The sequence below is a fragment of the Dendropsophus ebraccatus genome, chromosome 7, assembly GCF_027789765.1.
Source record: "Dendropsophus ebraccatus isolate aDenEbr1 chromosome 7, aDenEbr1.pat, whole genome shotgun sequence".
NCBI classification, from domain to species: Eukaryota; Metazoa; Chordata; class Amphibia; order Anura; family Hylidae; genus Dendropsophus; species Dendropsophus ebraccatus.
In genome coordinates, this window is record NC_091460.1 from 114,889,457 (window position 1) to 114,904,349 (window position 14,893).

At 48.3% G+C, this 14,893-nt stretch overlaps 1 long non-coding RNA gene across 1 annotated transcript; it reads right to left on the minus strand.

Moving 5' to 3' along the window:
- Nucleotides 1-2,422: 2,422 nt before the first annotated feature.
- On the minus strand, nt 2,423-9,272 carry LOC138796977 (uncharacterized). Its single transcript, XR_011363867.1, has 3 exons — nt 9,170-9,272; nt 7,892-7,971; nt 2,423-2,560 (listed from the first exon to the last, which is right to left on the minus strand). It is a non-coding gene; the product is annotated as an uncharacterized lncRNA (long non-coding RNA).
- Nucleotides 9,273-14,893: the final 5,621 nt, after the last annotated feature.

The window sequence follows — 14,893 nt, forward strand, 5'->3', positions numbered from 1 at the left end:
GGACAGCCGCAGCGGGGAAACGAGGGTACTAGGTGAGTTGTGGTTTGTTTTTTTTTGTCTGGTGGGCATCTATAAGGGGAGAGCGCACAGGGGTGCTATATATTTCTGGGGGGGAGCTCACAGGGGGGCTATATACTACTGGGGGGAGCTCACAGAGGGCTATATACTACTGGGGGGAGCTCACAGGGGGCTATATACTACAGGGGAGAGCACAGGGGGCTATATACTACTGGGGGAGCTCACAGGGGGCTTTATAGTACAGGGGGGGCTATATACTACTGGGGGGGGCTCACAGGGGCGATATACTACAGGGGAGAGCACAGGGGTGATATATACTACTGGGGGGAGCTCACAGGGAGGCTATATACTACTGGGGGGAGCTCACAGAGGGCTATATACTTCAGGGGGAGAGCACAGGGGGACTATATACTACTGGGGGGAGCTCACAGGGGGCTATAAACTACAGGGGGAGAGCGCACGGGGGGCTATATACTACAGGGGGAGAGCACAGGGGGCTATATACTACTGGGGGGAGCTCACAGGGGGCTATATACTACTGGGGGAGCAACAGGGGGCTATATACTACTGAGGGAGAGCGCACAGGGGGGCTATACACTACTGGGGGAGCAACAGGGGGCTATATACTACCAGGGCAGTCACCCCCTTTGTACCTAATATCAAAGGGCTGGTGAGAGAGAAAAAATGCCAGTTTTCCCGCCAATAAGCAGCAATTCTGTATATAAATAGTTGAGAGTTGTGAAAAGTAACAAAACACGTTTCCTACTGATGTTCAGCTCGGACCTTCACCTGATAATAGACCCCGGGAAGTGGACCCTTCACTAAAAGTTGTTGAGTACCCCTGCTCTAGGCCATGGGTCTCCAAACTGCGGCCCTCCTGCTGTTGCAAAACCGCAACTTCCATCATGCCTGGACAGCTAAAGCTTTGGATTTGGCTGTCCAGGCATGATGGGAAATGTACTTTTGCAACAGCTGGAGGGCCGTAGTTTGGAGACCCATGCTCTAGGCCACAGTTTGGCACAGGGCTGCAAGTTTAAAGTAGTTTTTTAGGACAATAACTGCATCACCTGCCGAACTGACCCCAGGACAGCTCTTGGTTTAAAAGCAGCTATATGAAGATACAAGCGTTTTTTTTTTTTTGGGGGGGGGGGGGGGGGGCAGATTGTGGGTACAGAGTCGCTTTAAGATCCAGCTCTGATAATACTTGTCACACTTTCACTGCCTTACCCAATTCATTTTTTATAACTATAGGTGTCACCACCTTGAAGAAGACAATCTATTAAACCAGCCCAGGGCACAGGTTCACTTTAAAGGCTCCAGGCATGAACACTGGCTACCATGAGTGCAAAGTGTACTAAGTGTAAGTTCAAGTAGCAGTAAAACACAAACATGTGCAGTGTCCAAGTACAGGGTCCTGTTATACTGAAACGGTTGGTTGTCACACAGTTTTGTTACTTCGTATTACTGACATTGCACTGCCTTGTTTTATGTGTGATGTTGCTTTGTAATATGGTGTTATGCTGCCATGTCCTGTCTAATGTTTATCAAGCTCAGTATAAGAAAGATACCAACACACATTGCTGCAGATGGTGTCAGTTTGCAGCAGAAGAACCAGCATTCAGACTTTATGGGAATAGTAAATTTTACTTCTAACGCACAGAAAAGATCATGTACAATATAATCAAAATGGTGTATAACAGGAGAGTAATTGACATGATATCCAGATAGTGACACGTACATTATGCAGGAGAAACGCTATGACTATTAACACTTACCACATGGAGCAATAAAGTTTATTTTGCACAGTTTTAGTGAAAGGTATCTATGTGCACCAGTTTGGAGCGTGAATCCATGCAGCACATGTGTAGAAACAGCATAACAGAATTTTTTTTTAAAAAGTGGGTGGGACTTCACAACAAAGGGAATGAACCATCAAGTGGCGTAAACTATAGTAGAATATACTCTAGCTAGGAGCTGTAATAAATTTTTAGGACTGTCACTTTGACAGACAAAGAAGTGCTGGATTATGAATAAATGCGAAAATATGTGTTGGGGACCCATTCCCAGGTTGGTTGGTATCTCTATTGCTGGGATAGGAGTTTAATATTTGTGAAAATAGACATTAGGAATAGACCTTACTTACCATTAGAGATGAGCACAACCTAAAAGCATGCTCGTATCTGTTTTTCATGGCTGTATCCATATTTACCCGGATTCCCACTCCTCTTCAGCCTCTGGTAATCAAATGGCGAACAATCAGACTCTAACATGCTCGAGTTGCGCTTATCTCTACTTACCACTCAACTTTACATGTTAAGCTATACATACATGTTTCTGTATATAGTGGTTTAGGGAGCCACCACCTATTTTATGATTATGTGGTTCCATTGTATAGGTGACGTGATTGAACGCACATATATTGTTGCCTGTATTTATACAGAAGGGTTTCCAATCATTTAAAGAGCGCCAACAGGAAAGAACCTCGATCTCAAGATGAAGTGAAATTATTCTCCTCTGACAGGTTTTACTTTTCTTCCACCAGCTGAAATAAGGTAAAATGATGACATCAGTTGCATATAACATTGGCAAGAACATGTTTACCCATGTAGATGGTAATGTGTTTGCGTCTTTATTTTTAAAGGGGTTATCCAGCGCTACAAAAAACATGGCCACTTTTCCCCCTACTGTTGTCTCCAGTTCAGGTGCGGTTTGCAATTAAGCTCCATTTACTTCAATGGAAGTGAGTTTCAAAACCCCCACCCGAACTGGAGACAACAGTAGGGGGAAAGTGGCCATATTTTTGTAGCGCTGGATAACCCCTTTAACGTCAAAGACTAAGGGCCCTATTACACAAAGCGATAATCAGCCAAAATCGGCCCAATTCGGCTGATTATCACTCTGTGTAAACAGAGACAAGGATCAGCTGATTGAAACGATTATTGGCTGATCGTTTCTTTGGGCCCTGACCTAAAATCATCGGCGGCCGGACCACGGTATCGCGTAATAGTGGTGTAATAGTGTAATAGTGATGCGAGGCCAACAGCTGACGATTTCAACAGTTTACTTTACCTGTCCACTGTTTCATTCTCATTCTGACCACTGTCTGTAGTGGTCTAAGGGTTGCATAAAAGATCCAGCAATCCTTAGTGAGGCCCTACCTACCTGATGCTCAAGCAATGTAAAGGCTCTGTAAGCAAGTGCCGATCTAAGAGATCAGTACTCAGTTACTATGGAGCATTGGTTTATGGAATATCTAGAAATCTTATCTAGGTCAGGATTTCTTTGCCATGGGTGACTTGTGTCCCATGTGCAAATAAACACACACATAGCTTCCAGCTGCAGCAAATAGAACTCCTACACAGCTCCCATACTGTATCTGTGGTGTCTTCATCAGTAAGAGTAGTCACTGGAAAAACATCTTTTATTCCGGCACGGGAGGCAGAGAGAGAGACGTGAGATAGTCATGTGGGCGGTGTCCGGGCTGTGACTAATCACGGCTCTCTGCCTGTCGGTGTGCTCTGCCAGGATGATTGACTGGCAGAGAGACACGTTAGTTGCCTCTTTGCATGTCAATCATAGCTGTAGAGCACACTTGACAGGCAGAGCCATGACTAGTCGCAGCCAGACACCACAAACACGACTAGTTCACAGCTCTCCCCCTGCCTCATGTGCAGGAAAATAAAAAAAGATGTTTTCGAGTAGCTACATTACTGATGAAGGACACCACAGATTTAGTATGGGAGTTGTGTTGGAGATCTATTTGTTACCAGCTTGGAGCTATAGCAGCGTGATCATGCTAAATGGTTGCCTTCAAGCGGGCTGGAAGAAGGTTCAAGGGAAGTATACTGGAAGGCCAAAGGGGGGGGGGGGCAAAAATCATTATGGGCAGGGGGTAGGGCGACCAATAAAAAGGACACTAAGCTTTCCTGTCCCCCGCGTTGTGCCACATGACTGGGTTCCCATATCCCGCCAGGTGTCATCTTCTGGGTTCCGGGTATGTCACGACTCGGCTGAAACTCACCCTCACAAGTGTGTGGAATTTATCCAGCTCAGGCAATCAGTAATGGCAGAGGTGTCCCGACCCAGTCACTGACTGACTAAGCAGGGAATCAGTCAGGCGGGTTGTGATGTGAGCTAAGAAGACAGGTTGGCTGGGGTTCCGCGAGGGGTCTGTCGCGCTTGTGCAGGTGAATATGATCTCTTTTTAAGTTCCCCCACCTCCGGACAGAAATAATTTTTTTGCCCCTCCCCCCCCCCCCCAGACTTCACCTCTAAAGTGTCACTGTCTTTATAACGTTCATAATTTAAATTAACAGTAGATAAAGCACATTCTTGCCTTTCACCCCTCGAGAAAAGCGTGTTGCCGAAACGCACGTTGGGGCCATACCGCATGGGCGTAGTGTGAACCAGCACTTTAGGTAATGCTTTACCAGTAGGGAATACTGTATTTTTTTTAGATTGTGGGCACATGTCCGTTTTCATATTGCATATAGTCCAACTGGTTATGTAGAATACAGTGGTCCCTCAACATACAATAATAATTGGTTCCAGGACGACCATTGTGTGTTGAAACCATTGAATGTTGAGACCAAAACTCTATGGAAACTGGAAATTGGTTCTAAATCCCCCAAAATGAGAAAAAATGAACATTAAAGGAAAATAAGCAACTAACTAATATGGATAAAGCAAACCCTTACATAAAACTGTGAGAAAGATCTACAAGAGATTCTAAATTTCTTTCTGTGTAGAGGACTGGAGCGTTTTTTCAGGGTTCTGTACAGATCAACACAGGGTCCCAGAAAAATAAATGAAGCCGCTCTCACCTGGTGCCCAAGGAGCGACTCATCCTGGCCCAGGTACAGACATGTAGTATCACACCGTACTGTAGGAAGGAGATACCCAACCAGCCAACCAGTGCAGATACTTCACTAATACTGGGATTTTACCAGTAAAATAGCCACTCTCATTGGTCGATCAGCTATTTTTTTTTTAATGTTTCGCAGATCTGGACTTTCTGTAGCACTGTATGTTGAGTCTGGTCTCAAGTTACAATGGTCCAGAAAGTATTTATTGTATGTTGAAATATTGTATTTGAGGCCATTGGTAAATTGAGGGATCACTGTATTTGGATTACTGGTGTTAGGCACCTTATTATTACCATCTATATATAGACCTTGTCATTTCTGTCCCATAACCACATTATACGTTTTGTTTCTTTTGGCCATGTGTCTGCAAGCAGCTGTTCTGATCCAATCCATTGTTTTTTTACAATATGGTATTTTTGCTCATGATTAATAAAGATTCATTATTACATATCTTTTGGGTAGAGCATTTTGTTTTTTGTTGGTGGTCCTATATTGTTTTGCTGTAGTATAACCCTGTTTAGTCTCCCTGTAATTGTATCATATGCACTGGCTTTATCTATGTTGGAGGGGTTATTGGTTTTAGCTATTACATATTAGGTGTGTAAACTGTAACATGTAGTTGTGTAAACATGTAGTGATTTACATGTACAAAAAACAATTTTTATATCCTCACTCGTGTATCTAATTTATTGTGCCCTACCTTAAAAACTACCTAGTATAAGGGTGGAAAACTTTAAAAATACAGTAAGACCGTACTGCAGCACATTATTCATGGTTCTTTAGACTTTTCTTTTTGTGGATTTCTGTTATTTTGAAGTTTCACTTGGACTCTTCCCCTGTATGTTCATGAATGATTAACCTGCCTGTCATAGTCATTTATTAATTAACTTAGCTTTCAGATGATTCTAACATTTCTTTACTTACCTAATTTTTCTAGGTGTATATGTATGCAGAAAATAGACACACTTTGGAAAAATTATGCGAGAATTTTGCATTAAAATTCATCTGTGGAGCAGTCCTAAAGTGGTATTCCACTCAAACATAACTTTTGGTTTATTGCTGCCCATGGTGAGACTAACAATTCATTCCATACTTGTTATTATCTATTCAGTCTCTCTCCCCCAGTTCTGAGCTGCTGCTTTTCTGCTGAAGACACAAAAATCTGTGTGTGAGCCCTCTCTCTTCGTCTTTTCACTCCTCCTCCCTCCCTCTCTTCTGGGACAGCTAATGTAAACAACTCACTGCATTACAAAGAAGCTACAATGCTGCAGATAAAGCCAGTCAAGCACTTGTTTACATCAGCCGTCTCGAAGGGAAGGGGGAGGAGGGGGGCAGAGGGAAACAGCTCACACATACTTTTTTGTGTCTTCAGCAGAAAGCAGCAGCTCAGAACTGGGATAGAAGACTGAATAGATAATAAGTATGGAATGAATTGTTCGTCTAAACATGGGCAGCAAACATGAAGGAAACAAAAATACAGTTCAGGTGGGGGGGAACATGATAAAGAACACATATTTAACGTTCCCAGTGCAGCACTTTGCACATCCTACTCCAGGGCTCCCAGCTCTTCAACGTCACGGCCCAGTTGATGAATACTCCACTCAGCCAGTCAATGACTGCGGTGGGACACCGCTGCAGTCACTGGTTGGCTGATGGGGCATCCATCAGCCAGGTCAGGCATTTCCCCCAAGTTTGTGACGTTATCAGACCCAGGGGAAAATGCCTTCTGTTGCGGGTCCCAAACCTTTTGCGGGCACATGACAATTCGCAGGTAAGTAGTTGTGTAGCTGTTGCTTATTATGTTCACCCCCTGCCAGCTGTCGTTTTTTTTTTTTTTTTAAATGCCGAACTTCTCCTTTAGGCTGGGTTCACACTACGTTATATTTTCAGTCAGTATTGTGGTCCTCATATTGCAACCAAAACCAGGAGTGGATTGAAAACACAGAAAGGCTCTGTTTCCACAATGTTGTAATTGAGTGGATGGCCGCCATTTAATGGCAAATATTTGCTGTTATTTTAAAACAACGGCAATAATGGTATTTACTGTTATATGGCGGCCATCCACTCAATTTCAACATTGTGTGAACAGATCCTTTCTGTGTTTTTAATCCACTCCTGGTTTTGGTTGCAATATGAGGATCGCAATACTGACTGAAATATACGTAGTGTGAACCCAGCCTTAGGCTATGTTCACACTATGTATATGTCCGGCCGCATATTTTCGCGGCCGGACATATACGTGTTAAACTCCGGCCGGGGTTTTACGTAAGTTGCGGCCGGCTACGTACGGTCCGCGAACTTACGCCGTAGTCTACTTACGCTTCCCGAGCGCCCTACGTAGCGATCTGACAGCGGTCTTTTACTTGGAAATCTTCGGCTAGCCCCGGACACCCCACAGAACCTTTTGGATCGGCAAAGAAAAGTGCAAAAATGAAGAAATCACCACTACGTACGGGACCGCATGTAACGCTACGGGTGTAAGTTACGGCATTTTCGTCCTCAATCAATGGTCTGGTAAATTTTTTACGGCGCCGCGTACGATCCTGGCGTAGTGTGAACTGTGCAGCCGTAGAGCGTATACTTTCCATTGTACGCAAACTACGTAAATCTCCGGCCGCTTATTCAAGGAACGCGCTACAACCAAAAACTTACATAGTGTGAACATAGCCTTAAGAAGGGTTTACATATGTTTTTCAATTCAGCACAGCTGCCATCAGAGGCCACATGAAAAGGCAACTATGACAAAGGGTCCATAGGCCCAGCACCCTACCTATAGTATTTTTCCCCTAATACCATAGGTTTGGTAAAAATGAAGTTTACTAACTCGGACTACGGAGTGAGCGTGTAATCTGTAGTCTGAAGTATTGATGAGCTGCTGCTTCATCTCCCTGTTTTTGATGGATAAACCTTCAAAGTAAAAAATTACCAGATAAAACATCTAGGTTACTGGAAAGAATGCATTGCTTCCTGCAGGACATACAGCAGCTGATAAGTACTGGAAGACTTACCTTTTTAATCCTCAATCTTTATCCAGGTTTGATACAAATGTGGGTATTCTGCGCTCATTACTGTTGAATAGATGGTCGTCCTAAAACAAATAGGGGATGACAATAAATGGGTAATATTTAAAGGGGAACTCCGGATAAGAAAAACTTGTTTTCTATTAAAAGTACATCAAAGGGAATCTGTCAGCACCTTTTCAGCTTCTGAGGTGCTGACATTGTGAGGAAGGTGTGTGTGTGTTCGTGTGTGTATTACCTTTCTTTTTCTGGTAGCTGCTGTAATTTTTCCATAATCTGTTCTGTAACTTGCGGCACAAGTGCCAAACAGGAGTCTTGGTGCTGCGTTCGTGATGCACTTCGTCCCGCCTCCAACTATCTCCTCCTCCCAGCTTCACCTGAATATTCATTGGGGGCTGGCTGCGGCCTTCCTGGCGACGTTATCTGACGGCAAAGGCCCCATGCACACTTGTCAGTTCGCGCATACGCCCCGCTCTGTGCAGTACGTGCGCTCCCGCGACGAACAATTTGCACATGCGCCGTAAAGCATCAGAGCGGCGCAGGCGCACTGTGCGCATCAACTCTGGCCCTCAGCGCTACCACATCCGCGAATTGTTCGTCGGGAGCGTGCGCGCCGCACAGAGCCAGGCCGCATACGCAAACTGACAAGTGTGTGCGAGGTCTTTGCAGTCAGATGACGTTGCCAGGAAGGCCCCAATGAATATTCAGGTGAAGCTGGGAGGAGGGGGTAGTTGGAGGAGGGACGAAGTGCGGCACCAAGACTCCTCTTTGACACTTGTGCCGCAAGTTACAGAACAGATTATGGAAAAAGTACAGCAGCTACCAGAAAAAGAAAGGTAACACACACACACACCTTCCTCACAATGTCAACACCTCAGAAGACGAAAAGGTGCTGACAGATTCCATTTAAAAGTTATATAGATGTGTATATACAATGTATTACCGTATCTGTGCAGTTCTGCCAATGGTCATTGGGCCAAATGTGCCAAGTATTGTTATATGCACAAAATAACAGCCACCATATAAAGACCAATATTCTTCCAAAGCAGTGACCATAAAACACAGGTGTCAAACACCAGCCTTCCAGCTGTTACATCACTACAAATCCCATCATGCCTGGGACAGATAAACCATGATGGGAATTGTATTTTTTGCAACACTGGAAGGATGGAGTGTGACACCCCTGATACAGAGGTAGATCCCAGCTGTATAAAGGTTCTGCAGACCTTATAAGTGATTATAGTGCAGTTACATCCTGTGACTCACAGTAGGCGTCTTCTCTGCAGGAAGAGACGTCCACTTTTCCTTTTCTTCTCCATCTGGCTCCGGCCATCATGAAGGCTTCTCTGGCCATGACTCCTCCTCTCCACGGGATCTGTCAGACAGACATTTTAGGCTTCATGCTCCAGCAACATCCTCATCAATACATCCCTCCATATAGAATAGCCTCCTGCTTCACACCTTTCCATATAGAATAGCCCTCCGTGCATCCCCCCATATATAGAATAGCCCCCGTTCACCCCCCCCCCATATAGACTGGCCCCCCTGCTGTGCATCCCCCCATATAGAATAGCTCCCACGTGCATCCCCCCATATAGAATAGCCCCCCTGCTGTGCTTCCCCCCATATAGAATAGCCCCCCCTGCATCCCCCCCATATAGAATAGCCCCCCCTGCATCCCCCCATATAGAATAGCCCCCCCTGCATCCCCCCCATATAGAATAGCCCCCCTTGCATCCCCCATATAGAATAGCCCCCCGTGCATTCCACCCCATATAGAATAGCCCCCCGTGCATTCCCCCCATATAGAATAGCCCCCCTGCATCCCCCTCCTATATAGAAAAGCCCCCTGCATCCCCCCAATATAGAATAGCCCCCCTGCATCCCCCCAATATAGAATTGCCCCCCGTGCATTCCCCCCATATAAAATAGCCCCCCTGCTGTGCATCCCCCCAATATAAAATAGCCCCCTGCATCCCTCCAATATAGAATAGCCCCCCTTGCATCCCCCCAATATAGAATAGCCTCCCCTGCATCCCCCCAATATAGAATAGCCCCCCGTGCATTCCCCCCATATAGAATAGCCCCCCTGCTGTGCATCCCCAATATAAATAGCCCCCCTGCATCCCCCAATATAGAATAGCCCCTGCATCCCCCCAATATAGAATAGCCTCCCCTGCATCCCCCAATATAGAATAGCCCCCTGCATCCCCCAATATAGAATAGCCCCCTGCATCCCCCAATATAGAATAGCCCCCCGTGCATCCCCCAATATAGAATAGCCCCCCCCCTGCATCCCCCAATATAGAATAGCCCCCTGCATCCCCCAATATAGAATAGCCCCCCGTGCATTCCACCCCATATAGAATAGCCCCCCGTGCATTCCCCCCATATAGAATAGCCCCCCTGCATCCCCCTCCTATATAGAAAAGCCCCCTGCATCCCCCCAATATAGAATAGCCCCCCTGCATCCCCCCCAATATAGAATTGCCCCCCTGCATTCCCCCCATATAGAATAGCCCCCCTGCTGTGCATCCCCCCAATATAAAATAGCCCCCCTGCATCCCTCCAATATAGAATAGCCCCCTTGCATCCCCCAATATAGAATAGCCTCCCCTGCATCCCCCAATATAGAATAGCCCCCGTGCATTCCCCCCCATATAGAATAGCCCCCCTGCTGTGCATCCCACAATATAAAATAGCCCCCCTGCATTCTCCCATATAGAATAGCCCCCCTTGCATCCCCCCAATATAGAATAGCCTCCCTGCATCCCCCAATATAGAATAGCCCCCTGCATCCCCCAATATAGAAAAGCCCCCCTGCATCCCCCTAATATAGAATAGCCCCCCCTGCATCCCCCCAATATAGAATAGCCCCCCCCTGCATCCCCAATATAGAATAGCCCCCCTGCATCCCCCAATATAGAATAGCCGCCCCTGCGTGCATCCCCCCAATATAGAATAGCCTCCCCTGCTGTGCATCCCCCAATATAGAATAGCCTCCCCCTGCATCGCCCCCAATATAGAATAGCCTCCCCCTGCATCTCCCCCAATATAGAATAGCCCCCCTGCATCCCCCCAATTTAGAATAGCCCCCTGCATCCCCCAATATAGAATAGCCCCCCTGCATCCCCCAATATAGAATAGCCCCCCTGCATCCCCCAATATAGAATAGCCCCCCTGCATCCCCCAATATAGAATAGCCCCCCCTGCATCCCCCAATATAGAATAGCCCCCCCCTGCATCCCCCCAATATAGAATAGCCCCCCTGCATCCCCCCAATATAGAATAGCCTCCCCTGCTGTGCATCCCCCCAATTTAGAATAGCCCCCCTGCATCCCCCAATATAGAATAGCCTCCCCCTGCATCCCCCCAATATAGAATAGCCTCCCCCTGCATCCCCCCAATATAGAATAGCCCCCCCTGCATCCCCCAAATATAGAATAGCCCCCCCTGCATCCCCCAATATAGAATAGCCTCCCCTGCTGTGAATCCCCCCAATATAGAATAGCCCCCCTGCATCCCCCCATATAGAATAGCCCCCCCTGCATCCCCCCATTTAGAATAGCCCCCCTGCTTCCCCCCAATATAGAATAGCCTCCCCTGCTGTGCATCCCCCAATATAGAATAGCCCCCCCCTGCATCCCCCAATATAGAATAGCTCCCCTGCTGTGCATCCCCCAATATAGAATAGCCCCCCTGCATCCCCCCAATATAGAATAGCCCCCCCTGCATCCCCCCATATAGAATAGCCCCCCTGCATCCCCCAATATAGAATAGCCCCCCTGCATCCCCCAATATAGAATAGCCTCCCCTGCTGTGCATCCCCAATATAGAATAGCCCCCCCCTGCATCCCCCCAATATAGAATAGCCTCCCCTGCTGTGCATCCCCCCATATAGAATAGCCCCCTGCATCCCCCCATATAGAATAGCCTCCCCCTGCATCCCCCCAATATAGAATAGCCTCCCCCTGCATCCCCCCCAATATAGAATAGCCTCCCCCTGCATCCCCCAATGTAGAATAGCCCCTGCTGTGCATCCACATAAATCCCCCCCCCCCCGGCCACATGTGAAGGGTAATAAAAAAAAACCACACACATTCTCACCTGACAACTCGCTCCGGCAGCTTCTTCCTCCCGGATCTTCGGTCACTGCACCTGCCTCCTGCTGCAGCGCGGCGGCGTCTCTCTCCTGCCAGGTCCTCAGTGGCGTGTCAGGAAGTGACGTCAGCCACTGGGGGCCTGGCAGAGGTTCCTGCAGACGTGCCTGCGCGCGGCACGTCTGCGACCCCGGGCCGGCCCGGACACCTTCCGGCTACGAAGACCTGGACGGCCACAGGAGTGACTGGCAGGCCAGGGGCCAATGGCTCCCTGGTTCTGTCAGTCAGAGCACGGCCGCTGCAGACTGTGAGCGTTCATCTTGAACGCTCACAGTTAAAGGGCCAGGTCACGACCCTCTGCAGAGGCTGAATGAATAGCGCAGCGGCGGCTGCGCTATTCTTGCAGCCACTGCTGAGGGTCGGTGCACATGGGGGCCAGGAGCGGCGGCCCCCGGACTGGTAATCCTGGCAGCCCAGCAGGCATTTGCCAGATTACCAAGGGCCTGATAGCCGGGGGACCTCTGTTACACACTATGCTGGATAGCGGGGGACCTCTGTTACACACTATGCTGATAGCCGGGAGACCTCTGTTACACCTATACGGCCTGTTTTAAATATGCTGGGTACATAGCCGTTAAGGACCGGACATAATTTTGTTTACACACTATGTTGCGATAGCCGGGGGTCCTCTGTTATGGACGGACGACCTATTTACCGGAGACCACACTCTGTTTACAACTATGCTGGATAGCCGGGAGACCTCTGTTACACACTATGCTGGATAGCCGAGGGCCTCTGTGGCCACTATGCTGGATAGCCGGGAGACCTCTGTTACACACTATGCTGGATAGCCGGGAGACCTCTGTTACACACTATGCTGGATAGCCGGGGGAGACCTCTGTTACACACTATGCGGGATAGCCGGGGGACCTCTGTACACACTAGCTGGATAGCGGGAGACACTCTGTTACACACTATGCTGGATAGCCGGGGGACCTCTGTTACACACTATGCTGGATAGCCGGGGACCTCTGTTACACACTATGCGGATAGCCGGGGGACCTCTGTTACACACTATGCTGGATAGCCGGGGGGACCTCTGTTACACACTATGCTGGATAGCCGGGAGACCTCTGTTACACACTATGCTGGATAGCCGGGGACCTCTGTTACACACTCAGGCTGGATTGACGGGGGACCTCTGTTACACACTATGCTGGATAGCCGGGGGACCTCTGTTACACACTATGCTGGATAGCCGGGTCACCTCTGTTACACACTATGCTGGATAGCGGGTGGTGACCTCTGTTACCCACTATGCTGGATAGCCGGGGGACCTCTGTTACACACTATGCTGGATAGCCGGGGACCTCTGTTACACACTATGCTGGATAGCCGGGAGACCTCGTTACACACTATGCTGGATAGCCGGGGACCTCTGTTACACACTATGCTGGATAGCCGGGGGACCTCTGTACACACTATGCTGGATAGCCGGGGGACTCTGTTACACACTTGGCTGGATAGCCGGGGGACCTCTGTTACACACTATGCGGGAAGCCGGGAGGACTTCTAACTGGCAGTGAGTCGTTAACTTACTAACCATGGTCGGCGCGGGGGCGGGGCTTGTCACCAGGGGGCGGGGCTTGTCGGACACTCGGGAACGGCCGGGGGGAAGGTAATCCTCTGTCAGTGGCCCCAGACCTTTCAGCATCCCCCAACCCTATTACCTACATCAGTAGTGGGCTCCCTGGCCTCCAGCAGATCTGCCAGTGCAGATGCAGCCGCCTCATCCCAGGGAGACGCACTTGCGGCTGGAGGCTTGCAGCGTACTGTTTTGTCAGCTTCCCCACAAGACAGAGCCCGCAGTACATGTACTGCACGGTGACTGGAGCCCACAGGAAGCTGCTGCAGCCTCCTCCTCCTTCCCGACAACCACACAAGGCCCGCACTGCAGCAGCGGGACAGGGAAGCTGAGGCCCAGTGCAAAGACATGTGCGTACATCAGCGCCTCCACTGCGCCCTCCCTCCCGCACCTCTCCCGGCCGGCGTCCCGCGTACCCCTCAACCTGCGCCGCGTACCCCAGGTTGAGAAAACCCTGGTCTAGAGTCCTGTAGCTGGTAATACACATTTTCCCTGGTTGTCTAGAGTCCTGTAGCTGGTAATACACATTATCCTAGTGGATAGGTCCTGTAGCTGGTAATACACATATCCTTAGTGGTCTAGAGTCCTGTAAGCTGGTATACACCTTATCCCTGGGTGGTCTAGAGTCCTGTAGCTGGTCATACAATTATCTGTGGTGGTCTAGAGTCCTGTAGCTGGTAATACACATTATCCAGGTGGTCTAGAGTCCTGTAGCTGGTAATACACATTATACCTGGTGGTTAGATTCCTGTAGCTGGTAATACACATTATCCAAGGTGTTCTAGAGTCCTGTAGCTGGTAATACACATTACCTGGTGGTCTAGATCTGTAGGTAATACACATTATACCTGGTGGTCTAGATCCTGTAGCGGGTAATACACATTATCCTTAGTGGTTAGAGTGCTATTGCTGGTAAGTCACTATCACTGGTGTTCTAGATTCCTGTAGCTGGTAATACACATTATCCCAGGTGGCTAGAGTCCTGTAGCTGGTAATACACATTATCCCTGGTGGTCTAGAGTCCTGTAGCTGGTAATACACATTATCCCTGGTGGTCTAGATTCCGTAGCTGGTAATAACATTATCCCTGGTGGTCTAGAGTCCTGTAGCTGGATACACATATCCCTGGTGGTCTAGAGTCCTGTAGCTGGTAATACACATTATCCCTGGTGGTCTAGAGTCCTGTAGCTGGTAATACACATTATCCCTGGTGGTCTAGAGTCCTGTAGCTGGTAATACACATTA